The sequence below is a fragment of the Loxodonta africana genome, chromosome 5 (assembly GCF_030014295.1).
Source record: "Loxodonta africana isolate mLoxAfr1 chromosome 5, mLoxAfr1.hap2, whole genome shotgun sequence".
In the NCBI taxonomy this organism is placed as follows: Eukaryota; Metazoa; Chordata; class Mammalia; order Proboscidea; family Elephantidae; genus Loxodonta; species Loxodonta africana.
The window spans coordinates 158100160-158125604 of record NC_087346.1 but is presented as its reverse complement, the minus strand read 5'-3'; the positions used below and the strand labels follow the sequence as shown (position 1 = coordinate 158125604).

Genomic DNA, 25445 nt, shown 5'->3' with positions numbered 1-25445 from the left:
GGTAACATTGCAAAGAATGGGAATTCCAGAACACTTAATTGGGCTAATGAGGAGCCTGTACATAGATCAAGGCAAGATCTTGACTGCTGTTTCCATGAGTGTTGATTGTGGATCCAAGTAAAATGAAATCCTTGACAACTTCAGTCTTTTCCCTGTTTATCACGATGTTACTTACTGGTCCAGTTGGGAGGATTTTTCTTTTATGTTGAGGAGTAATCCCTACTGAAGGTTGTGGTCTTTGATCTTCATCAGTAAGTGCTTCAAGTCCTCTTCACTTTCAGCAAGCAAGGTTCTATCATCTGCATAATGCAGGTTGTTAATGAGTCTTCCTCGAAACGTGATGCCCCGTTCTTCTTCATATAGTCCAGCTTCTTGGATTATATGCTCAGCATACACACTGAATAGGTACAGTGAAAGGATACAACTCTGACGCACACCTTTCCTGACTTTAAACCACGAAGTATCCCCTTGTCCTCTTGATCTATGTACAGGTTCCTCATGAGCACAATGACGTGTTCCGGAGTTCCCATTCTTCACAGTGTTGTCCATAATCTGTTACACAGTTTGCACTTACCTACTAACCTAAAGGTTAATGGTTAAACCCAAACAGCAGTATGGAAGAAGAAAGGCCAGGCAACCTTATTGTTTGTTGGGTGTCAGCCAGTCAATAATGACTCAGAGCAACCCCATGTGACGGAGTGGAACTGCCCACAGGGTGTCCTAGGCTGTAATCTTTACGAAAGCAGACTGCCAGGTCTTTTCTCCCAAGGAACCACTGGGTGGGTTAGAACTGCTGATCTCTCAGTTAGCAGCAGAGCACTTAGTCATTGTGCCGCCAGCCAAGAAAGCCCCATGGAGCAGTTCTACCCTGCAATACATGGTTTGCCATGAGTTGAAATCGAAGCCACGGCAACGGTTTAAAGGATGCTAAATCATGCTTGTCAATTCTATCAATCAGTTAGGCAGGGGTTTTTGTACAAATTCAGCAAGTAAATTTACATCTTCCTCCTGAGTTAGTGGTTCTTACATAATATCATAAGGTATCACATTTTTGTATTTTTAACAAACACATTAAAACTCCACTAAACATTACAACAGGAAGCTTTTAAATGGGCTGAAGAATTCATTTCCAAGTTTAAGTGCTCGGATAAGATGATGATTCACATGATTTTTAGCAAAAAATAAATAATGGGGAAAATTCTAAAACACCCATTGTCAAAACCTTCTCTACAGCAAGTTTCTTTCAGTTTTTCACGCGCTGTTAAAGTGTCACCATTCTTCTTGTGGGGGCAGATTAAGTGTTTATTTTCTTCAAAAATACTGCATTTTCTAGGTAGTGTTCTTAGTGGCAGCCACTCACTACAGAAAAGGTCAGCAAATTTAGACCACTTATGTTTATGTAAAGGAAAAACAATTCACTTTCTAAATAGCAACATTTTTAAAGTATTTTGCCACAAGATAACCAGCGTATCTCTGTATCTTGCCAAATATTTTCATAGTTACTTCCTAGTTCAACACAAAATATTGCAAAGGTTTACTACATTTTAAAGGTCTCAAGCTGAGCCCTTATGTACTTCTGGCTCCAATTCATTGTACGAACATATCCATGCATGATGCAGTGAGTGAATTTCACATGTGCTGCTTTCTGTAACCCTACCTTACCCCTGAACAGTTGTGAGTGAGTGAGTGAGTGAGTGAGTGAGTGAGTGAGTGAGTGAGTGAGTGAGTGAGTGAGTGAGTGAGTGTGTTTTCGTTACAAAATAACTGCTCCATTGCTGGTTACATCTAGTTTATCGAAGAAATCATTTATCACTGAGGAACATACATGCTCTAGGAGATTTTTCCTTCAGTTGACTCACAAAAAAAGTATTCAATCAGAATGTAGCAAAAAGTACAAGTTGAAGGGTGTTAGAAATACCTGTACCTCCATCCAATCACACACCAAACCACCCACATATCATGGTTTATTCTAATAATTTATTTTTTCAAATCTTCCAGGATACTTCTGATGAACAATCGGAAAGACTCTGCTGACAAAGTAACGGATTTACTTTGTTGCCACCTTGTTTTCAGTCTATTATTTCACCCCTCTTCCCCCACTTCCCCGGCCCCTGCTGGGGGAAGAAGCATTTCCCAGTGGTGTGTGGCAGGTGTTATATATGACTCAGCCAGCTCTACAGCTGAGTGCTGTCCTTTTGTTCTGTAAGTCATTCTTGGAAACCCAGCCTAGAGCCTGTTCCACCAGCCCTTTCGAACACGTGATATGCTCCTAACTCTCCAAATTAAATGCCTGTCTATGAGAACTAGCTAGTTTCTGCAACCGAACCCTAACCAACTCAAAAATGCAAGTTAGAAACCTCAAAAGGGGTTTACCTTTAAGCTTAATGAAATTCTATAAAATAGTGGACTGAGTACCGTAAGCCTTTAAACACTGCTGCGTAACTGTAGCTGTTGATGTCCCTCTTCCCAATGATTACTTTAACCAGCACTGCAACTGCCTTGCTGACTTTCTTAAGAAGGGCTACATACTTTCCTAAGGAGCCCTGGAGGCACAATGGTTAGACACATGGCTGCTGACCAACAGGCCAGTGATTCAAACCCACGAGCCACTCTGTGGGAGAAAGATGTGGCAGTCTGCTTCTATAAAGATTTACAGACTTGGAAACCCTAGAGGGCAGTTCTACTCTGTCCTACAGGGTCGCTATGAGTTGTAATCAACTCGACGGCAGTGGGTTTTATATTCTTTCCTTGCCTAGTATCTCAGGGAGAGATATCCACTTCAGGCATGGGTCACCATTCATTAAGGTGAGCAATCTTTGAGAGCCGATTCTCAGGTCTGCTTGGATCATTTTTTGAACTTCATCCTGTGGCTAATGTTTGTGCAGGGAGGTATTTCCTGGCTCTTTCAATACTAGCATTCTCGACAACCCAGGGTTTCTTTTCAGACTACCTGCCCATTTTATGGGGGCCAGCTTAATTAAAACTAGACAGTAGGATTCCGAAATGTACTTAATGGGCACTCGCTAACTGCCCCAGGCAAGAACATCGCCTCTGCCGTTTGGGGCATCTTCTCTTGTCTCAGGATACCCTAGGACCTTTGAAACACAGATCAGGTGCGAACACCAGTCTGAATCCACAAGCTAAACATTCACAAATTTCTTATTTAACAATATTAACACTAGTTTCGACAATCCCCAGCAAGCATCTGAAGTACGCCCCACTTTAGAAATGATGAGTTGTCGCGGAAATAGTCTGACCAAAAGTGTGACAATCATAGAATCACAAGGTTGTAGAAGACCTTCAAGATTATCGGATACAACTTTCTCATGACAGACACAACCAATAGAGCTGAACTGAGATTTTTAAGCAAAAACGCTTTTGGGTAAATTAGCACACAAACCAATAATTCCCAACCACTGCATTCTAGTATAGAAAGTTTAGTTTAAATATGGACAAGTTGAGTTCATTTGCCACAGATGGGCAGAAAAAAAAGGCCCAACCATCATTCTAGTGAGTATGTGGTACAATGGATCACTGTTGTGTGACCCTTCTAGCCATGGTCACCGGGGCAGGAGTGTGCAGATAGCACCCAGGAGCCAGCATGTCCTCTGAACCCGGGATTCCCACCTGAGAAACTCCTGGAACCAAGAGACAGACAGCTATGACCTTGAAGACATGCTCCCCTCCTGGTTCTTCACTCCTCTCTGCTCACTCCTCTCTTCTATATCTCAAAAGAGACTCCCTCCACATACAGCCTAATCCTGTAGACTGAGTCCTGCCTCATTAAAATAACAGCCACTAATCCTGCCTTATCAACGTCGCATTGTTGTTGTTAGGTGCCATCAAGTCAGTTTCAACTCACAGTGACTCTACGTACATCAGAACAAAAGCTGCCCAGTCCTACACCATCCTCCCAATTGTTATGCTTGAGCCCACTGTTGCAGCCACTGTGTCAATCCATTGTGTTGAGGGTCTTCCGCTTTTTCACTGACCCTCTAACTTGGTTACCAAGCATGACATAATTCTCCAGGAACTGATCCCTCTTTACAACACGTACAAAGTAAGTGAGACAAAGTCTCACCATCTTTGCTTCTAAGGAGCATCCTCCAAGACACATTTGTTCACTCCTTTGGCAATGCATGGTATATTCATATTCTTCGCCAAGACCATAATTCAAAGGCATCAATTCTTCTTTGGTCTTCCTTATTTACTGCCCAGCTTTCGCTGCATATGAGGCGATTGGAAACACCATGGTTTGGCTCAGGCGTCACTTAGTCCTCAGAGAGATGTTTTTGCTTTTTAACACTTTAAAAGAGGTCTTTTGCAGCAGATCTGCCCAATGCAATTCTCCTTTCATTTCTAGACTGCTGCTTCCGTGGGCATTCATCTAAGTAAAATGAAATCCTTTACAACTTCAATCTTTTCTCTGTTTATCATGATGTTGCTTACTGGTCCAGTTGTGAAGATTTTGTTTTATGTTGAGGTATAAGCCGTACTGAAGGCTGTAGTTTTTGATCTCCATCAGTAAGTGCTTCATGTCCTCCGCACTTTCAGCAAGAAAGATTGTGTCATCGGCATATCACAGGTTGTTAATGATTCTTTCTCCAATCCTGAGGCCCCATTCTTCTTCATATAGTCCAGGTTCTCGGAATATTTGTTCAGCATACAGACTGAATTAAGTACGGTATAAGGATAAAACTCTGACGCACATCTTTCTTGACTTTAAACCACGCAGCATCCCCTTATTCTGTTGGAAGGACTGCCTCTTGGTCTTTGTACAGGTTTCTCATGAGCACAATTAAGCGTTCTGGAGTCTCCATTTGTCTTAGTCATCTAATGCTGCTGTAACAGAAATACCACAAGTGGATGTTGCTGAAAAAATGTATTTACAATGAAGAAGTCATCGGTCTCGCAAAATTCTATCATGAGATCTCCAGCATCATTTCTATCACCAAGGCCATATTTTCCAACTACCAATCCTTCTTGTTTCCAACTTTCACATTCCAATCACTAGTAATTATCAGTCTATCCTGATTGCATGTTCAATCAATTTCAGACTGCAGAAGTTGGTAAAAATCTTCAGTTTCTTCATCTTTGGCCTTAATGGTTGGTGCGTATATTTGAATAGCAGTCATATTAACTGGTATTCCTTGTAGGCGTACGGATATTATCCTATCACTGACGACACTGTACTTCAGGATAAATCTTGAAATATTCTTTTTGATGATGAATGCAACGCCATTCCTCTTCAAGCTGTCATTCCCAGCATAGTAGACTATATGATTGTCCAATTCAAAATGGCCAATACCAGTCCATTTCAGCTCGCTAATGGCTAGGACATCGATGTTTATGCATTCCATTTCTGACGGTTTCCAATTTTCCTAGATTTATACTCTGTACGTCCCACATTCCGAGTATTAATAGATGTTTGCAGCTGTTTCTTCTCATGTTGAGTCATGCCACATCAGCAAAAGAAGGTCCCGAAAGCTTGACTCCATCCACGTCATTAAGGAGCCCTGGTGGCGCTGTGGTTAAGCATTCAGCCACTAACCAAAAGGTCTGCAGTTCAAATCCATCAGCCGCTCCTTGGAAACCCTATGGGGCAGTTCTACTACATCCTACGGGGTTGCTATGGGTCAGAATTGACTTCATGGCAGTGGGATTGGTTTGATTTGGTTTCTACTTTGAGGAGGCAGCTCTTCCCCAGTTGTATTTTGAGTGCCTTCAAACCCAAGGAGCTCATTTTCCAGCACTGTGTCAGACAATGTTCCGCTGCTATTCATAAAGTTTTCACTAGCTAATTCTTTTCAGAAGTAAACTGCCAGGTCCTTCTTCCTAGTCTGTCTTAGTCTGGAAGCTCAGCTGGAACCTGTCTGCCATGGGTGACCCTGCTTGCATTTGAATCCTGGAGGCATAGCTTCCAGCATCACAGTAATACATAAGCCCCCAGAGTACAACAAACTGACAGATGCATGACAATACTGTGTGGTTGTCCACCATTTTGTGATTTGACATGATTATCCTATGTGTTGTAAATACAACACATAGGATAATCACATCAGATTTTGCAACACACAGGATAATCACATCAGATTTTGCAACACACAGGACAATCCCATCAGATTTTACAACACAGAGGATAATCCCATCAGATTTTACAACACACAGGATAATCACCTCAGATGACAAAATGGTGAACAAGCACACAATACTGGGAATCATGGCCTAGCCAAGTTGACACACATTTTGGGGGGACACAATTCAATCCATGACAAAAGGTAAAGAGAAAGGAATTGCAGGCGCTAATCTCAGTTGGCCTTGTTCTCAGTGCAACATGTAAGGAGCACTTACCATGCACTGAGTGAGTCCTGGAGTAGCTGGGAAAAAATCTTCCAATAAACCAGGAGTGACAAGCTAGCCTCAGCACTGTGACCCAACCAAGGACAGGCACTGAGGGAGCAGAGAAAGAAGGCAACAACCAGGCCTAGGATGGTGAAGGAAGGCTGCCCAGAAGAGCCAACATCTTAGGAGAGAAACAGCAGTCACCTACACAAAGAAGGGGAAGACCACCAGGCAGACCCAGCACCCAGCAAGGTGCAGAGGGGAGGAAAGGCTGGCCCCACTGGCTGTACCAGGCCACCACATAAGGCGTGCAGTGTGACAGAAGAGTCAAGTGTGTGTGACAGAAGAGCCAGGTGTGCATGGTACAGTGGAAGGAAACACCACCACACAGGACAGCAACGTGACAGCAGAGCCGTGTGTGTGTGTGTGGTACAGTGGAAGGAAGGGCCTCCACACAGGACAGCAACCTGACAGAAAAAACCAGGTATGCATGCAGCTGTGGCAGGAAGCTGAGTGCAGAGGGACGCTGACCTCTCCTCCCCACTGGGCAGGAAGCCTGACAGGCGAGGGAGTGGTCAGAGTAAGGAAGGCACCATCAAAGAGATGGAAAACATTTCAGGCCTTCAGGCAAGCAGGCAGAAGAACCCGGGCAGAGAAGGCAGCAGGGTGTGCACATGAAGACTGACTGAGAGAGAGGAAAGGGAGAGTAAGGAAGAATAAGATGAAACAAGGGTCTTGATATCTACGGTAACTACTGATCAGGGATAAAAACCACCAGGAGTTGAAAGGTGGAAGAGAGGATACTGACTAAAAAGACTAGAGGAATTTGCTGAATTCAACACTTTGGGCCTCAGTTTCCTCAAGCTAGTAAATAAAAGAATCTGTCTCAGCAATAAGTATTCTGTTTTTCATTCCTTCTAGATCTAAAGTTCTATAATTCTCTGGACTGCCAATCCCACATTCCAACTGGAATACTAATGGGGCATCTGTAAATCTGCAAACATTACAAGGAACAGTTCAACTCAAAAACTGCGTGTGGATGGGGGTCTGGCTGTAATGACTGGTTAACAGACCCAAACTCTATGGTTTTTTAATGGAAGGAAGAATACTGACAGTGGCCAAAATTTACATTTAAGCCAATCAACAGATGATTTTTTTTATGCTTTTAAAAACAGGAAACAATGACAGCAATACTATGAACATGGTCAGGGATTCATCTATGGAATTTTCTTCACCCAAGGCCACCAAACAGCTTTGGCAAGGAGCTACTACCTCCCTTCTCTGAGCTGTCCCAACCACTACTAGGGCAGCGTCTGCACGAGCAGGTTGCCACCCTCCAGGAGCCTCGGAGGAGGGAGCTGTCCTCTCCACGGTAACTTCTAGAGAGTGTGTGTCCTTCAGACCACAGTAGAAAAACTGCCAGATATTTCCAGAGAAAAAAATTAGATTGTAGTAAACTATTAAATAGTTAATAATTTCACTGAATTTTAGTATAAACATAAAATCACTACCAAACTTTGAATATTAATTATCCTTTGCAGGGCTCATTTGAGGAAGACAAAAATTAATCTACCCATTTCATAGATGAGGCAGCCAAAAAAATTACAATTAAAATTCTGGGGGCACTAAATGCAACGTGGTATCCTGGATAGGATCCTAGAACAGAAATAGGATATTAGTGGGAAAATCAGTCAATTCCAAATAATGTCTGCAATTTAGTTAACAGTATTTTATAAATGTACAAGGTTACACAAGATGTTAACATTAGGGAAAACTGGGTGAAGAAAATATGGAAATTTTGTCAACTTTTCTATAAATCTAAAAGCATTCCAAGATAAAAAGTTTATTAAAAAAATAATTCTGGGTCATAAGACGTTAGATTTCCCATCTTCTCATTCAGTTTCAACCTGTAACTAATACTGTGCTCAATGATTCAAGAGAAAAATGTTCCTCACTTGATATCACAATCTGCAAATGTATGCAAAAAAAGGTCAATTTCCCTGGAAAACAAATACGATCATTCAATGCCACAAACACAAGTGAAAAGTAAAATTTATTTCTATATTAAAAAGAAAGTATGTGTTTTGTAGGCACATGCCCTTAGAAGCTATTCAACTCCAAGCCATACCGGTTAGACTCCCTCTGAAATAAAGATCACTTGCGTTTTCACACTTGTGCAATTCAGCAAGACAATGTCCAAAAGTCTATAGGGTCAAAAAGTCCAACAATGAAAGCTATATCCTAGTATATATCCTGTACTAGCACCAAACAGATATTCAATTAGCAGTTAAGCCAGACAAAAAAAGACCTCAAATTAGTAAGCATATTTCACATCTACATTACAATTAAAAGTGGAAATATGGATATACATAATTAATGAAAGTTAATCAAGCAGCTGTCTACAAGAAACTCACCTTAAATATAATTACATATGTAGGTTAAAAGTAAAAGGAGAAAAAATATATATACCATGCAAAACCTAATCAAAAGCAAGCTGGAATAGCCATATTATTATCAATGTAGACTTCGGAGGCAAGAAAATTACCAAAGAGGGTTATAACTTAATCAGTAAAAAGGTCAGTTCATAAAGACACATTTCACCAAAGAAGATACACAAATGGACAAAAATCACATGAAAAGATGCTTAACATTAGTCATTAAACCAAAAAACCAAACCCACTGCCATCAAGTCGACTTCAACTCATAGAGACCTTGTAAGACAGAGTAGCACTGTCCCCACAGGGTTTCCAAGGAGTGCCTGGTGAACCTGAACTGCTGACCTTTTGGCTAGCAGCCACAGCTCTTAACCACTACGCCACCAGGGTTTCCATATTAGTCATTAGGGAAATGTAAATCAAAACCGCAATTAGATTATCACTTCACATCCATTAAGATGGCTATGATTTAAAAAAAACGAAAAACACCAAGTATTGGAATGTGGAGACACTGGAACCCTCAGTTGGTGGGATCGTGAAATGGTACAGTAACTGTGGAAAACAGCAGGGAGGGTCCTCAAAACGTTAAATATAGAGTTCTATACCATCCAGCAAATCCACTCCTAGGTATATGTCCGGAAGAACAGAAAGCAGGAACACAGATACTCATATACCAACCTCCACTGCAGCAATATTCACAGCAGCAAAAAGATGGAAACAATCTAGATGTCTATCTACAAATGGATGAAAAAACAGAGTATTACTCAGCCACAAAGAGAAATTAAGTCCTGGTACATGCTACACCACCAATTAACCTGAGGGAAATAAGTCAGGCTCAAAAAGAACTATTGTATGATTCCACCTATAGGAAATATTTGAACAGACAAATATATACAGACCTGAGATTATTAGGGTTACCAGAGGTAGGTGGCAGGGAGGGATAAAAAGGGACTCACTGCGTAGGAGACACTGAGCTTCTGTTAATGGTAACGGAAAAAGCTGAGAAAAGGTAATGGTGATGGTTACACAGCATGATGAATACAATTAACGTCACTAAGCTGTACACGTTGAGAATGCTGAAATGGCGACGTCTGGAACACACGTATTTACCACAATTTCAAAAAAGGGTCAATTTACCATGAAGACAGGACAATCCTAAATGTATATGCACCAAACAACAGAGATTCAAAATACATGATGCAAAAACTAAACAAACTGTAAGGAGAAATCAATAAACCCACCATTTTATCAGAAAGGTCAAAATGTCTCAGCATCGATAGAACTGGTGGACAAAAGATTAGCAAGGATATGCAAGAACTGAACAAAACCAACAACCAGTTGGATCTAACTGACATTCAGGGAACACTCCATCCTATAATAGCAGAATACACATATTTTAAGTGCATGAGTAATATCCACCAAAAAAGACCATAGAACCTAAAATTTTTTTAAGAATTAAAATCATACAAAGCATGTTTTCAAACAATGAAATTAGACTACAACTCAATAACCAGTAACAAGAAACTAAACAACATGCTCCTAAGTAACCCGTAAGTCAAAAAGGAAATTAGAAAATGTTTTGCATTAAATGAAAGTGTTAAGTACAGCATATCAAAATTTGTACAACGCAGATAAAGAATGGCTTAGAGGTAGCAAGCAGCCATCTAAGATGCATCAATTGGTCTCAACCCACCTGGAGCAAAGGAGAATGAAGAACACCAAGGACACAAGCCAATTACAAGCCCAAGAGACAGAAAGGGCCACATAAAGCAGAGACTCCATCACCCTGAGACCAGAAGAACTAGATGGTGCCCAGCTGCAACCGATGACTGCCCTGACAGGGAACACAACAGAGAACCCCGAGGGAGCAGGACAGCAGTGGGATGCACACCTCAAATTCTCGTGAAAAGACCAGGCTTAATGGTCTGACTGAGACTAGAAGGACCCCAGAGGTCATGGTCCCCACAGACCTTCTGTTGGCCCAGGACAGGAACCATTCCCTAAGCTAACTCTTTGGACAGGGATTGGACTGGACTATGGGATAGAAAATGATACTGGGGAAGAATGAGCTTCTGGAACCAAGTATACACATGAGACTATGCTGGCATCTCCTGTCTGAAGGGGAGATGAGAGGGCAGAGGGGGTCAGAAGCTGGCCGAACGGACACGAAAAGAGAGAGTGGAGGGAAGGAGTGTGCTGTCTCATTAGGGGGAGAGCAATTAGGATTATATAGCAAGGTGTTTATAAATTTTTATATGAGAGTCTGACTTGATTTGTAAACTTTCACTTAAAGCACAATAAAAATTAAAAAAATAAAAAGAATGGCTTAGAGAGAAGTTTATAGCATTAAACGCTGACATTAGAAAAGAAGAAAGGCCTCACACCAATAGTCTGAGCTTCTAAAGGTCACGGTCTTGAAAGCCCCATGGAGTGCAGTTCTACTCTGCACACTTGGGGTTGCCATGAGTCGAAACCAACTGGACAGCAAGTAACAACAACAACAAAACCTCAAGAAATTAGGAAAGGAAAATCAAAATAAACCCAAAGCAAGTAATGAAGCAGACTTAAAAAAAATAAGAATCAACGAAACTGATAACAAAAAGAGAAAAATCGATAAAGCCAAAAGCTGCCTCTTCAAAAATATCAATAACATTGAGACACCTCCAGCAAGACTGACAAAGGGAAAAAAAGAGAGAGAAGACTAATTACCATTATCAAAAGTGAAAGAGGGGACATCACTACAGATCCCCACAGACATTAAAAGGATAATGTGGAAATACTCCACACAACTCTACACACATAAATTCAACAACTTAATGAAACAGACCAATTCCTTAAAAACCACAAATTACCAAAATAGAAGAGAAGGGGACAATTAAAACATATTTTACAAGACCACCCTTACATTTATGCCAAAAACAGGCAAAGACAGTATAAGAAAACACTGACAAATATCCCTTATGAAAATAGATAAGAATCCTCAATAAAATATGAGCAAACCAAATCCAGCAATTTAAAAAGAATAATAACCAAGTGAGGTATATTTCATTAAAGCAAGGCTGGTTCACTATTCAAAAATAAACCCACGCAATCTACCATAACAACCGTCTAAAGAAGAAAAACCATGACTGTATCAGTTGATTCAGAAAAAGCACTTAAAACTACTTTAGGTGAAGGGAAGGTCAATACTCAATACATGGAAGGTCAGCTCAACTGGACTGGACAAAAGCAAAGTTTCCGGGATAAACTGATTGCTTCAAAGGTCAGCGGAGCAAGGGCGGGGGGTTTGAGGACCATGGTTTAAGGGGACTTCTAAGTCAATTGGCAAAATAATTCTATTATGAAAACATTCTGCATCCCACTTTGAAATGTGGCGTCTGGGGTCTTAAATGCTAACAAGCGGTCATCTAAGATGCATCAATTGGTCTCAACCCACCTGGATCAAAGGAGAATGAAGAACACCAAGGTCACACGATAACTATGAGCCCAAGAGACAGAAAGGGCCACATGAACCAGAGACCTACATCATCCTGAGACCAGAAGAACTAGTTGGTGCCCGGCCACAACCGATGACTGCCCTGACAGGGAGCACAAAAGAGAACCCCTGAGGGAGCAGGAGATCGGTGGGATGCAGACCCCAAATTCTCACAAAAAGACCATACTTAATGGTCTGAGACTAGAGGAATCCCAGCGGTCATGGTCCCCAAACCTTCTGCTGGCCCAGGACAGGAACCATTCCCGAAGACGACTCATCAGACATGGAAGGGACTGGACAGTGTGTAGGAGAGAGATGCTGATGAAGAGTGAGCTATTTGTATCAGGTGGACACTTGAGACTGTGTTGGCATCTCCTGTGTGGAGGGGGGATGGGAGGGTAGAGAGGGTTCGAAGCTGCCAAATTGTCACGAAAGGAGAGACTGGAAGGGCTGAGTCATTAGGGGGAGAGCAAGTGGGAGTATGGAGTAAGGTGTATATAAACTTATATGTGACAGACTGACTTGATTTGTAAACATTCACTTGAAGCTCAATAAAAATTAAAAAAAAAAAAGCACTTAACAAAATTCAATATACATTAACAAAAACTCTCAACAAACTAGGAACAGAAACTTTCCCAACTTGATAATAAAATCCACTGCCACTGAGTCAATTCTGGCTCACAGCAACCCTGTAGGACACAGTATAACTGCCCCATACAGTTTCCAGGGAGCAGCTGGTGGATTTGAACTCCCGACCTTTTGGTTAGTAGCCATAGCTCTTAACCACTGTGCCCCAACTCAATAACAGGTATCTACAAAAAATATACAGTAGCCATCACACTAACGGTGAAAAATTGAATGCTTCCCCCTAAGATCAGGAACAAGGTAATAATGCCCATTCTCACCACTACTACCCAACATCACACTAGAAGTTCTAGCCAGTGCAACAATGCAAGAAAACGAAGTAAATGGCACACAGATTGAAAAGCAAGGAGAAACCGCTGTTCCTATTCACAGACAACATGATTGTGTACACGGAAAATCCCAATAAATGCACACCAAAACTCCTACAACTAATACATAAGCTTAGGAAGGTCAAAAAATAGGTGACCACACAGTATTTTTCTATATACTAGCAATGAACAATTAAAAACAAATTTTAGAATAGTAAAGAGCTCAAAAATATGAAATACATATAAATCTAACAAAAAACACATGCTGGATCTACATGCTGGTTAAAAAAATTAAAGAAAACCAAATAAATGGGGAGACATACTGTGTTCATGGATTAGAAGGCTCAAAGGGTATGCATATCAATTTCCACCAAACTGATCTATAGATTTAAGGCGACTGTAATCAAAATCCCCACAGAATTGCTTGTAGATCTAGACAAGCTATAGTATTACAATGACATGTGCAAAGACCTGGAAATAAGAAACCAAAAGGGAAGAACACACTAGGCATTTCTCAAGCTGAAAAGTACTGAAGAAAAAATTCAAGCTTGAAGTTGCAACACTGAGGATTCTACGGGGAAAATATTAGATGACATAGAAGCATCAAAAGATGGAAGGAATACACAGTCACTAGACAACAACAAAAAAAAATTGGTTGATGTTCAAAACATTTCAGGAGGTAGCATATGATCAAAAACTGATGGTACTGAAGGAAGAGGTCCAAGCTGCACTGAAGGCACTGGTGAAAAACAAGGCCCCCAAAATTGACAGGATACCAATTGAGATGTTTCAACAAATAGATGCAGTGCTGGAAACAGTCATGTATGCTAAGAAATTTGGAAGCCACCTACCTGACCAACTGACTGGAAGAGATCCATATTTGTTCCCATTCCAAAAAAAGATGATCCAACAGAATACAGAAATCATTGAACGCTATCATTGATATTACGCACAAATTTTGCTGAAGATCATTCAAAAGCAGTTACAGCAATACATCAACAGGGAACTGTCAGAAACTCAAGCCAGATTTAGAAGAGGACGTGAAACCAGGGATATCACTGCTGATGACAGATGGATCTGGGCTAAAAGCAGAGAATACCATAAATGAATACCTGAGTTTTACTGACTACGCAAAGGCATTCAACTACGTGGATCATAAGAAATTATGAAGAACACTGCAAAGAATGGGAATTCCAGAGCACTTAATTGTGCTCATGAGGAACCTGTTACTTAGACCAAGAGGCAATTGTTCAAACCAAATAAGAGAATACCGCATGGTTTAAAGACAGAAAGGTACGTGCCAGGGTTGTGTTCTTTCACCATATTTATTCAATCTGTATGCTGAGCAAATCATCTGAGAATCTGGACTATATGAAGAAGAACGGGCATCAGGATTGGAGGAAAACTCATTAACAGCCTTCAATATGCAGACGATACAACCTTGCTTGCTGCAAGTGAAGACTTGAAGCACTTATTGATGAAAATCAAAGGCCACAGCCTTCAGTATGGATTACAACATAAAGATAACAAAAATCCTCACAACTGGATCAATGCCCAACATCATGGTGAATGAAGAAAAGACTGAAGTTGTCAAGGACTTCATTTTACTTGAATCCACAATCAACGTCCACGGAAGCAGCAGTAAAGCAACCAAACGATGCGTTTCATTGGGCAAATCTGCTGTGAAAGACCTCTTTAAAGGCTTAAAAAGCAAAGATGTCACTTTAAGGACTAAGATGTGCCTAACCCAAGACCTGGTGTTTTCAATCACCTCATATGCACGTGAAAGAATAATGAATATACCAAGGACTCCCAAGAGAACAAACAGATCTGTCTTGGAAGAAGTACAGCCAGAATGTTCCTTAGAAGCAAGGATGGCAAGACTTCCTCTCACATACTTTGGACATGTTATCAAGAGGGACCAGTCCCTGGAGAAGGACATCATGCTTGGTAGAGAGAGGGTCAACGAAAAAGAGGAAGATATTCAGTGAGATGGGTTGACACAGTGGCTTCAACAATGGGCTCAAACAGAGCAACAATTCTGAGGATGGCGCAGAACCAGGCAGTGTTTCCTTCTGTCGTACAGAGTCACTATGAGTCAGAACTGACCCGATGACACCTAACAACGCCACCACCACAGACAAGCTGATTCTAAAATGTGTATGGAAAATCAAGAAACTAAAATAGCCAAAACAATTTTTTTTTCCTGTGTTGCCCTTTTTTTTATTTTTAAATTGTACTTTAGATGAAGGTTTACAGAACAAACTAGTTTCTCACTAAACAGTTAGTACACACAGTGTTCCATGACATTGCTTAACAACCCCACGACATGTCCCAACACTCTCCCTTCTGAACCTTGGGTTCCCTATTCCCAGCTTTCCTGACCCCTCCTGCCTTCCAGTCCCTGCCCCAGGGCTGCTGTGCCGCTTTGGGCTCGTGTCAGAGTAGAGCTGTGCTCCACAGGGTTTTCAATGGCTGATTTATCAGAAATAGAATGACAGGCTTTTCTTTTGAGGTGCCTCTGGGTGAACTCGAACCACCAACCTTTCAGTGAGCAGCTGGGCATGTTAACCATTTGCACCACCCACAGACACTATTTTAAGACTGACATCATCGAAACACTAAACAGACAACAGTTATGTGGTTAACTTTGGTGAATGGTAAGACACTACACAGTACTGGGGAAGCCAGCACGGCTTGTACAAGGCAAGGTCATGGAAACTCCATAAACACATCCAAACTCCCTGAGGGACAGAACCGCTGGGCTGAGGGCTGTGGGGACCATGGTCTTGGTTAACACCTAGCTCAACTGCCATAACAGTTTATAAAGAAAACACTCTACATTCTACTTTGGTGAGTAGTGTCTGGGGTCTTAAAAGCCTGTGAGCGGCCATCTGTGATACTCCACTGGTCTCACCCCTTTGGGAGCAAGGAAGAATGAAGAAAACTAAAGATACAAGGGAAGGATTTGTCCAAAGGACTAATGGACCACATCTACCACAGCCTCCACCAGATTGAGTCCAGTAAGACTAGCTGGTGCCTGGCTACCACCACTAACTGCTTTGACAGGGACCACAATAGAGGGTCCCAGACAGAGATGGAAAAAAACGGAGAACAAAAATTCTAACTCAAAAAGAAAGACCATACTTGCTGGCCTGACAGAGACTAGAGAAACCCTGAGAGTATGGCCTCCGGACACCCTTTCAACTCAGTAATGAAGTCACTCCTGATGTTCACCCTTCAGCCAAAGATTGGACAGGCCCATAAAATAAGACCAAAGGGGCACACCAGCCCAAGGGCAAGGACTAGAAGGCAGGAGTGGACAGGAAAGCTGGTGATAGGGAACCCAAGGTCGAGGAGAGAGAGTATTGACGTGTCATGGGACTGTTAACCAATGTCATAAAACAATATGTGTTCTGTAAACTTTCATCAGAGGTACAAGGAAAAAAAAAAGAGGGAAAATAACCCACGTATTACTCAGCATGCTCATGGTCAATTACCAAAAAAAGAAACACATAATCAAGATCATGTGATATTCACAAAGGGCTAGACCCACAGATCAATGGAACAGAACAGAAATCAGAATTAAACCCACACAAATAAGGCTCACTGATTTTTGATCAAGGTGAAAAGTCAATTTAGTAAAGAAAGGGTAGTCCTATCAACGAATGGGTCGGAACAACCTGACATTCATATACGAAAAAAACAAAACACCTACCTAAATCTCACACCCTATACAATTTACTCAAAACAAGTCATATATCTAAATGTAAAATGTGAAACTACAAAATTTTTAGGAAAAAAATGGGGAACAAATTCATGACCTGGAGCTAAAATAAAAAGTTCTTAGATATGGAACCAAAAGTATGATCCATTAAAAAAATTTTTTTTCAATAAATTAATCTTCATCGAAATTTTTTTTCTCTCTGCAAAAGATATTGTTAACAAGAATAAAAAGGTAACCTATGGACTATGTGAAAATGTTTGCAAATCATGTACCCAACAAAAGACTTGTGTCCAGAATATATAAAGAACTCTCAAAACTCAGAAGAAAAGAACAAAGAGCCTAATTAAAGATAGGCAAAGTCTTTATTATGGATTGACTTGATTCCCCTAAAAACGTGTGTCCACTTAGCTAGGCCATGATTTCCAGTGTTATGTGGTTGTCCACCACTTTGTGATCTGATATGACTATCCCATGTGTTGTAAATTCTAACCCTCTATGATGTTAACAAAGAATACTGAATATACCACGGACAGCCAGAAGAATGGACCAATTTGTCTTGGAAGAAGTACAGCCAGAATGCTCCTTAGAACTGACGGACAGCAAGACTTCATCTCACATATTTTGGACATGTTATCAGGGGGGACCAGTCCCTGGAGAAGGACATTATGATTGATAAAATAGGTGAGTGAAAAAGAGGAAGATCTTCAACAAGATGGATTGACAAAGTGGCTGCAACAATGAGCTCAAGCGTAACAACAACTGTGAGGATGGCGCAAGACCAGGCAGTGTTTCATTCCATTGTACACAGGGTCGCTGCTAGTTGCAACTGACTCAAGACTAAGTAACAACATAATGTTAACGAGGTAGGATTAGAAGCAGTTATGTTAATGATGCAAGATTCAATCTACAGGGTTAGGTTTTATCTTGAGTTGATCTGTTTCGAGATATGAGAGAAGTGAGCGGAGAGCAGAGGGACCTCATACCACTAAGAAAGCAACGCCAGGAACGGAGTGCATCCTATGGACCTGGGGTCCCTGTGCTGAGAAGCTTCTAGACCAGAGGAAGATTGATGACAAGGACCTTCCCCCAGAACTAACAGAGAGAGAAAGCCTTTTCCTGAGCTGGCACCCTGAATTCAGACTTCGAGCCTCCTGAACTGTGAGAGAATAATCTGTCTGTCAAAGCCATCCCCTTGTGGCATTTCTGTTACAGCAACACTAGATAGCGAAGCCAGCCTCGAACAAACACCTCACCCGAGAGAAATGGCAAATAAACACATGAAAAGTGTTCATTATCATTAGCCATCAGGGAAATGCAAATTAAAACTATGACAGATACCACTACGTGCTTATTTATCACAATAAAAACTACTGACGATACCAAGTGCTGACAAGGATGAGGAGCAACTGGGATTCTTATACACTGCTGGTGGGGGCACAACATGGGACAGCCACTTTGAAAAAGAGTTTGTTTCTTACATTTTCATATGAGCCAGCTCTCGCTCCTTGGCATTTACCCTAGAGAAATAAAAACTTACTTTCACACAAAAACCCACACACAAGTATTTATAGGAGCTCAATTCATAACCACCAAAAACTAGAAACAACCCCGATGGGATAAACTGTGGGACATCCACACAATGGATAATTACTTACAACGAGGTTGCATTATTCAGAAGGCTACTTCGTAGCAAGTTGGTTCTGATGTAAGTCAAATACCTCATTTTTTTTTTTTTTTTAGTTTTCATCATTGCCTTTATTACCAGTATCTTTATAAATCCAACCTTTATTTGTCTTTGGGGGTTCGAAACATTACGTCTGAGAATAACAGCAGCAAATTACATGTTGCAACACTGCACGTAATACATATTACTAACAATAAGATACACCAAAAAGAAAAAAAAAAGGGATGACCCTAAGTGTGGTTCATTGTAACTGGAATACATAGTAAATCGAGGACTACCTGTAACATATAATTCCATTTACACAACATTCTCCAAAAGATGAAACTGTAATAACAGAGAACAGATCGGTGGTTGCCAAATGAGGTGTAGGGTGGGGAGAGTGTGGCTGAACAGGGAGAGCAGGAGGGCGTTTGTGGGCAATGAAACTGTTCTGTATCCTAACTGTGATAATGGTTATACAAATCTAGACGTGAGGTAAAATCTAAACGACTGTACACACACACACACAACCAACGGTACTATATATTAACTTGTAAAATTTAACATTAAACCACTTAGGGAAACTACCTGGCAGAATCTGCTACAGTCATCCCATGTGTATATCCACCAATTCCACCCCCAGTTACATATTCAACTGAAACTTAGTTGAATACGTTGGTGCTCACGTCCACCAAAAGACATGTATGGAAATGTGCATATCGCCTTGATTCCTAACAGCCATAAAAATGAAATAACCCAATGTCTGTCAATATTGGAATAGATAAATAAATAGTCACACACTGGAAAACCACATGCCATGAAAAAGAACAATCCACTGCTACATGGAACGCCACCGATGCATCTCAGATATGATGTTGAGCCAAAGAGCCCTGACAGGAGGTCCTTTTACAGGATCCCCGTTTTTCAAAAGTTTGCTTTACGCCATCTCACTTTTACAAACCCCCACGTGTCTGTCAGTTTGTCATACTGTGGGGGCTTGCGTTGTTGCTGTGATGCTGGAAGCTATGCCACCGGTATTCAGATACCAACAGGGTCACCCATGGAGGACAGGTTTCAGCTGAGCTTCCAGACTAAGACAGACTAGGAAGAAGGACCCAGCAATCTACTTCTGAAAAGCATTAGCCAGTGAAAACCTTATGAATAGCAGCGGAACACTGTATGACACAGCACCTGAACATGAGCCCCCCAGGTTGGAAGGCACTCAAAAGATGACTAGGGAAGATCTGCCTTCTCAAAGTAGAGTCGACCTTAAAGACATGGATCGAGTAAAGCTTTTGGGATCTTCATTTGCTGATGTGGCACGACTCAAAATGAGAAGAAACAGCTGCAAACATCCATTAATAATGGGAACCTGGAATGCATGAAGTATGAATCTAGGAAAATTGGAAATCATCAAAAATGAAATGGAACACATAAACATCGATATCCTAGGCATTAGTGAGCTGAAATGGACTGGTACTGGCCATTTTGAATAGGACAATTAAATAGTCTACTATGCTAGGAATGACAACTTAAAAGGAATGGTGTTGCATTCATCATCAAAAAGAACATTTCAAGATCTATCCTGAAGTACAACGCTGCCAGTCATAGGATAATACCCATAGCCTACAAGAAGACCAGTTAATATGACTATTATTCAAATTTACGGACCAACCACTAAGGCCAAAGACGAAAAAACCGGAGATTTTTTTATCACCTGCTACACTCTGACATCGATCGAACACGCAATAGAGATGCATTGATCATTACTGGCAATTGGAATGCGAAAGTTGGAAACGAAGAAGGATTGGTAGTTGGAAAATATGGCCTTGGTGACAGAAACAATGCCGGAGATCGAATGATAGAATTTTGCAAGACCAACGACTTCTTCATTGCAAATACCTTTCTTCACCAACATAAACGGCAACTGTACACATGGACCTCGCCAGATGGAACACACAGAAATCAAATTGACTACATCTGTGGAAAGAGACGATGGAAAAGCTCAATATCATCAGTCAGAATAAGGCCAGGGGCCGGCTGTGGAACAGACCATCAATTGCTCATATGCAAGTTAAAGCTGAAACTGAAGAAAATCAGAGCAAGTCCATGAGAGCCAAAATATGACCTTGAGTATATCCCACCTGAATTTAGAGACCATCTCAAGAATAGATTTGACACACTGAATACTAGAGACCGAAGACCGGACAAGTTGTGGAATGACATCAAGGACATCATCCATGTAGAAAGAAAGAGGTCACTGAAAAGACAGGGAAGAAAGAAAAGATCAAGATGGATGTCAGAGGAGACTCTGAAACTTGCTCTCAAACGTCGAGCACCTAAAGCAAAAGGAAGAATTGATGAAGTAAAAGAACTGAACAGGAGATTTCAAAGGGCAGCTCAAGAAGACAAAGTAAAGTATTATAACGACATGTGCAAAGAGCTCGAAACGGAAAACCAAAAGGGAAGAACACGCTCGGCGTTTCTCAAGGTGAAAGAACTGAAGAAAAAATTCAAGCCTCAAGTTGCAATAGTGATGGATTCTATGGGGAAACCATTAAATGACGCAGGAAGCATCAAAAGAAGATGAAAGGAATACAGAGTCACTATACCAAAAAGAATTAGTCGGTGTTCAACCATTTCAAGAGGTGGCATATGATCAGGAACCGATGGTACTGAAGGAAGATGTCCAAGCTGGTCTGAAGGCACTGGCGAAAAACAAGGCCCCAGGAATTGATGGAATATCAATTGAGATGTTTCAACAAACGGATGCAGCGCTGGAGGTGCTCACTCGTCTATGTCAAGAAATATGGAACACAACTTCCTGGCCAACTCACTGGAAGAGATCCATATTTATGCCCATTCCCAAGAAAGGTGATCCAACCAAATGTGGAAATTATAGAACAATATCATTAATATCACACACATGCAAAATTTTGCTGAAGATAATTCAAAAATGGCTGCAGCAGTATATCAACAGGGAACTACCAGAAATTCAGGCTGGTTTCAGAAGAGGATGTGGAACCAGGGATATCATTGCTGATGTCAGATGGATCCTGGCTGAAAGCAGAGAATACCAGAAAGATGTTTACCTGTGTTTTATTGGCTATGCAAAGGCATTCGACTGTGTGGATCATACCAAATTATGGATAACATTGCGAAGAATGAGAATTCCAGAACACTTAATAATGTTCATGAGGAACGTGTATATAGATCAAGAGGCAGTTGTTTGGACAGAACAAGGGGATACTGATTGGTTTAAAGTCAGGAAAGGTGTGCGCCAGGGTTGTATTCTTTCACCATACCTATTTAATCTGTATGCTGAGCAAATAATATGAGAAGCTGGCCTATATGAAGAAGAATGGGGCATCGAGATTGGAGGAAGACTCATTAACAACCTGCGTTATGCAGATGACACAACCTTGCTTGCTGAAAGTGAAGAGGACTTGAAGCACTTACTAATGAAGATTAAAGACCACAGCCTTCAGTATGGATTGTACCTCAACATAAAGAAAACAAAAATCCTCACAACTGGACCAATGAGCAACATCATGATAAACGGAGAAAAGATTGAAGTTGTCAAGGATTTCATTTTACTTGGATCCACAATCAACAGCCATGGAGACAGCGATAAAGAAATCAAAAGACGCACTGCATTGGGTAAATCTGCTGCAAAGGACCTCTTTAAAGTGTTGAAGAGCAAAGATGTCACCCTGAAGACTAAGGTGCACCTGACCCAAGCCATGGTGTTTTCCATCGCATCGTAAGCATGTGAAAGCTGGACAATGAATAAAGAAGACCGAAGAAGAATTGATGCCTTTGAATTGTGGTGTTGGCGAAGAATATTGAATATACCAGGGACTGCCAGAAGAACGAATAAATGTCTTGAAAGAAGCACAACCAGAACGCTCCTTAGAAGCAAGGTTGGCGAGACTGCGTCTTACGTACTTTGGACATGTTGTCAGGAGGGATCAGTCCCTGGGGAAGGACATCATGCCTGGTAGAGCACAGGGTCAGCGGAAAAGAGGAAGACCCTCAATGCGGTGGACTGACACAGTGGCTGCAACAACGGGCCCAAGCATAACGACTGTGAGAACGGCTCAGGACCGGTCAGTGTTTCGTTCTGTTTTACATGGTGTTACCATGAGTCGGAATCGACTCGACGGCGCCTAACAACAATAACGAGTTTTACAAAATACCTACATTAGTACCTGTTTTCGCAAACCAAGAGAAATCCTAAGTAAACTTTGCTTTTAGAAAAAAAGGCAAAAGGCGGAAACAGCAGTCAGCGTTTGCTTTTCAGGGAGCCATTGAAGAGGCTGCGCCCACCCCGAGAAGCGAGAGTGGCATTGCCCAACTCCCTTCACCCCATCGTTCCTGCTTGTACTGCATGGCAGTGGTATTCTGGGCTTTACGCGTTATTGGTACGATGTGGGGTCTGGGAACACTCAGATTCTTCCCATATAAATTAACGGTAATTGCTGCTTCACTTGATGTCCTCTCGGTTTCTGAAAGGTTTCACAGGAATGCTCTACTTTCAGACAGCAGGGGAAACCTGTACACGAAATTCAAAAGCAGGCAAAGCGAATCTGAAGGCTACAGATCAGAAGAGCCATGCAGATGAGTATGGGGGCAGCATTCTGGGGCACTGGGAATGCTCTGTGTCTTGACACAGGAGGCGGTTACACAGTGTGCACACACATAAAAATAACGAACCGCAGAGGAGCTATCGCCAGATCCACCACTGATAATAATTTCAACTGTTAAGTTATCAATTTTAGTTAAAGCACAAAGGTTCTGTATCTACAACACAGGGCAGGCCTATAGGCACACCCAGGTGAAACCTGCAGAGCCATAATCACAGCTGCCAATCACGGGATACCCTGTATGGTGGCCTTTAAACATTATTAGCCGTACTCTCCTTCTTATCACCTTGAATGAAAATAGATTTACATTATTACAAATGCCTCCTACACTCCAGTCAGTTTGTGTTTCTGACATTAAAATTTTAATAGTGCCGTCTAAAGGTACTACGACCTCTTCCCCACATAGCTTCCTTTCATGAACCTCTAACAGCATCCCCAAAAGAGCCCTAAACTCCCATGTGAGCACCCCATAAGCATAAATTATATATACAGTTTGATACTCCAACAGTCTGGGACACAGTCCGCTTCCCTAATAGAGGAGTACTGGCTTTTATAAGTAACAAATGTATGACTTAATTTCGCACGCTTGTTCAGAAAATTGAACTCTGATGGTATAAATATTTTTATCCTATATGCAATGCCTGCCAAAAGATATAAAGAGCCAAAATTGGTTTTATTTAAAAAAGGAAAAGTGTTATAGTATCAGGTTGTAAAAGTACAGTTTACCTTTTTACTCCATCCCAAACCAAACCAAACCAAACCCAGTGCCGTCGAGTCGATTCTGACTCATAGCGACCATGTAGGACAGAGTAAAACCGCCCCATAGAGTTTCCAAGGAGCGCCTGGTGGATTTGAACTGCCGACCCTTTGGTTCACAGCCGTAGTGCTTAACCGCTACACCACCGGGGTTTCCTTTTACTCCATAAGTACAGTATATTCTTTGTAGTAAAGTTTTAAAACTTGAGGAACGACCAACAAGCAAAAACATCAAGTCATCAGAATTCCCACTACAAAGTGTTTTGACATCTATCCTTACCAGACTTCCCCATGCAAAGACATCCACACACACAGACAGATATTTTACAGAAATGGGTCTATGCTACAAACACGGTTTTCTGTTTTGTGAGCTTTTTTTTTACTTAAATTATCAGGAATACTACGAAAATCATAAACTTGAAATGGAACATAAAATATACTCAGGCTATCCTTCACCTACCAACTTTTCATTTAAGGGGAGAAAAGCAACACCTTTACTGCCCACGTGAGGGCAAACGACCATGCAAGGCTATGGTGAAGCAGAGCTCATCCAAAACCCGCCTAACGTTTTCACTGTGCGTACTTGTTCCCTACAGAAGCCCAGGTGGTGCAGTGGTTAAGCACTCAGCTGCTAGCTGAAAGGTCTGTGGTTTGAATCCACCAGCCACTCCGTGGGAGAAAGATGTGGCAGTCTGCCTCCATAAAGATTACAGCCTTGGAAACCCTACGGGGCAGTTCTGCTCTGTCTTGTTGTTAGGTGTCTTTGAGTCGGTTCTGGTCACAGTGACCCTGTGTTCATCAGAGCAAAATGCTGCCTGCTCCTGCACCATCCTACAGGGTTGGTATGAAGTCAGAATCGCCTTGACAGCAGCAGGTTTGGTTTTTGGGTTGAGTGTTCCCATTCCACAAATAGAAAACGTTTGATCAACAGAATCCTGAGGTAGAGCACCAAATAAAGTCCAGCTTAGCCTCCTGAAAAATGATTGTAAACACACGCTGCACATACCAGGTGCCAGTAGGTCACCGTGTACTGTCACTGAATCGTCTAAGCACTTTTCTTGCATTTAATTCTCTTTAACTCTTACAATAATCTAGGATCTGGGGGTCATCGTCATTTAGAAAACTGAGGCAGCACAAGGCTGAAACCTTGCCCAAGGTCCCAAAGCCTAATAAATGTGTGTCCCCTGGAGCTTTCTGGACCAGAGTTTCGTTTTGGGCCAAAGATGCTATAAGTTATGTTTTCTTACATCTCCCACAGCCGTCCCTCCCTCTTTGCCTCAGGCAGTCACTGGTGAAGGAGGTCTCAGTAATCACATGCAGTACTGCCCAGCACACGGGCAGTGCGGCTCAAGGCCACTCCTGAGAATCAGGACAGTCCTCCAGTCTTGCTTCTCTTTAGACACCTTCTGGCTTTGTGACTCCACACAGAATGGACAGGATCCCCCCCC

The 25445-nt window shown here is 41.6% G+C and overlaps 1 protein-coding gene across 2 annotated transcripts in view; it reads right to left on the bottom strand.

The window, feature by feature from the left end:
* The window catches only part of FAM193A (family with sequence similarity 193 member A), a 201302-nt gene that overhangs the window by 166303 nt on the left and 9554 nt on the right, over window positions 1-25445 (bottom strand). The window contains exon 1 of one of the 2 annotated variants that reach the window (XM_064286155.1): window positions 1-25445. This exon is cut by the window's left edge and continues 6325 nt beyond it. The exons of the other annotated variant lie outside the window; for it this stretch is intronic. The gene's annotated coding sequence lies outside the window, so the exon portion shown is untranslated. 2 annotated transcript variants of the gene reach the window in all.